Below are 3,246 nucleotides of genomic sequence, written 5' to 3' on the forward strand. Positions count from 1 at the left end.
TTACTAGTGATGCTAAACACTCCAGGCCCTTCCCTGGAGTCTGGTGGAACCAGGCCATCCCATAGTCATTGAAAGTCAATCAGAGGCTCTACAGGAGAGTTTTAGGGAACTTCCAGGCTAAACTAACTCTCCCCCAAACTCCATCTGCTGCATCTCACACTGGACTCCTGCAAACAAAGACTGCTGGGTAGAATAATCAATGGAGAATGAAACATTATAGAGCTCCTGTGAGAGAAAAATGAATAGAGTAATGCTGAAAACTAATATGTACAGATGGAAATGGGATATAGGGAAACATACTTCATGCATGGATCATTCACAAGAAAGGAAAGATGTTTATATATATATATATATATATATATATATATATATATATATATATATATATATATGCTTATTTGAAATAATTAACTTAAGTTAAAAGTACTGAATAATGTTGATGCCATGAAAAAAAGAAAACTGTCACTGAAAAACAAAACAAAATAAACAAAACAATTTTTGTATTTCTCATGTGCACACATCAAACAGAATCTCATCTCTACAGATTACGTTTTAAAATAATGACAAGGAAAAACAAGCTAAGCCTCAAGTCCATGGTCAGTTGTCTGTTTTGAGTGCTGATATCTGAATGTGAGAACCTGGGAATCCAGGGCTGGGCTCCTCTGTCATAGATAAAGGGTCAGGTCAGAGCTGGTTTTCATGGGTACAAAGAAGCATTATTTGCATATCTTCCTGCTATAACATGATCTGGATTTGGATTGGGCAGAATTCAGTCCTCATAGTATATGTAATTTATCAAAGACAGTGATTTAAGTTAGAGAGTTTGACAAAGTATGGAGGTTTTATATTCTATTTTTTGGTAAAAATGCCACCAAACTCCATTTAGTTTTCCTTTTTGCATGTGCATAAACATGCTTTGTTTTCATACTGTCATCTGTCCTAGTATATGTGTATAATTAAATAATACCACACATAATTGTGCTTCTAGATACGAGCTTAAATTTTCCTAAAGTCTCTGCTGTCCCACTGTATGGAATTTCTGTAAAATGCCTTTTAGACAGGGATACACCTTCAAAGTTATGGTAGCAGAAAGCATTTTTTTTTTAGAGCTGGGCACCGAACCCAGGGCCTTGTCCTTGCTAGGCAAGTGCTCTACTACTGAGCTAAATCCCCAACCCCGCAGAAAGCATGTTTGCGGGAATTTTTATAATCTGAATTCATTATGACAACAAACTGTCCTCAGTTCTTATGAAGGTTTTCACCTGAGATAATCCCAATCTCTGTCTGTCTTCCATTCTGAGTTTGCTATGGAGACATATTTATTTTTTTGCACATCTCGATACCATCCATTTATTGCTTTAAGCCCTCCACCATTTTATTTTTGCATCTTTGCATCAGGTTCTTGTGACTGTGTTTATGTTGTGTTAGGGTAGTTTTCATTTTCCCCAATAAATATAAGTAGTATAAGAATTAGATTGATTAAATTTTAGGAGAAAATTTCCTATCTGGTTAATTTGAGTTTGTTTGTATAGTGTATTTTAATGCTATGCCACTTAGATTTTCCTCGTCCAACTCTGTAGAAGGGAAACACAAATTGAATTCTCTTTATAAAGGTAAGGAAATCGTGGTGAAGCCACATTTGTTGCAGTTATCTTCTATTTGAGAGGCAGATATTTATTCTTAGATGTTTGCTCAGTCATTACATTTTTCTAGTATATATGTAGACATTCATCTCATAAGTCATATTTATGGGTAATAATATTTTACTGTTTATATTTTACATTAAATTATTTATTTATTTACTTTAATTTTGATGAATTGTTTCCTTCTTCTCTCTCAGTTTCACCTCTTATTTCAACTCTTCCAGTCTTTTACTCCCTTTCTCCTCAGCGAATGATAGTCCTCCCATGGACATCAACTTCCCTTGGCCTATCAACTTGTAGTACTTCTATACCCATCATCTCCTGCTGAGTCCAGAAAAAAACACTTTATGGGACCCCCATCCAAGGCAGGCAATAGAATTAGAGAGAGCCCCAGCACCTGCGGTTTGGGGACCCCAATGAAGACCGAACTGCACATCTGTTTCATACCTGCAGAGGGCCTAGGACTATCTTACACATACACACTTGTTGCTTGTGTCTCTGTGAGTCCCTATGGGATGATGTTAATTGATTCTGTAATCTTTCTTGTGTAGTTTTTTATCCTTCTTGTTCCTTAAGTCTACCCCCACACCCCTTACAGAGGTTTGCACAATCTCTTCACGATGTTGTCTGTGGGTCCTTTTATTGGTTTATATCAGCTGCCATTTCAAACAAGTGACATTACGCTTATGCCAGACTCCTCTCTGCAATTATAGATGAATATAATGAATAGTGTCGGTAGTAGTCTCTCTGCTGGCATTGGTCTAAATTTGATCCAATAATTGTTTGGCCATTCCATTGGATTCTTATTTACCTTTATCTCTGAACATCCTATATGTAGGTCAAGTGGTGCGTTAAGGTTTTGTGGCTAGGTTGATATATCCATCCTTCAACTAGAAATTATATCTTCTTACAGCAGGGATATGCTTGAGGTCCCATATCATCTATGATCAGAGTCTTAGCTAGGGATTTCCTTATAGGTTACAGGGAATTTACATTTTCCCTGGTTTCTAGCTCATCTCAGAATTCCCCCACACTCACACATACACACATTCCAGTTTTCATACAGAGGTTTTGTGTTCACCAGGGTTCTCTAGATTAACAACTGTGAAAGTAATGTTCAGGGACAGAACATGTCTAATAATATGGTACTTATTTTCAGAGGAAAACATCTTCTGTCAACATGCATACACACACACACACGAAAGAGAGAGAGAGAGAGAGAGAGAGAGAGAGAGAGAGAGAGAGAGAGATGCTTGCACATACTCCCACCCACATCTGTGGATAGTGATACCCTGTAATAAACAAACACAAAAATGAATGTCATATTGAAAGCAGGATTTTGAACAAACTTGTGGAAACATCAAAAATTGCTACACACTCTGTTTGTATAGAGAATCCCTGAATGTGATATTTAGAAGCAGCCCAGATTCAAAGCACAAAGATGGAGCAGAAATTAAAGCAATGACTAACCAAAAACTGGATTGAATTGAGACTAATCCCAATGGCAAGAATCAATCCCTGACTCTAACAATGATAGTGTTATTCTTGCTGAAAAGATCCTATCATAGTTTTCCTCTGAGAGGTACTACACAGCAGACCAAAA

Source organism: Rattus norvegicus, chromosome 6 (assembly GCF_036323735.1).
Source record: "Rattus norvegicus strain BN/NHsdMcwi chromosome 6, GRCr8, whole genome shotgun sequence".
In the NCBI taxonomy this organism is placed as follows: Eukaryota; Metazoa; Chordata; class Mammalia; order Rodentia; family Muridae; genus Rattus; species Rattus norvegicus.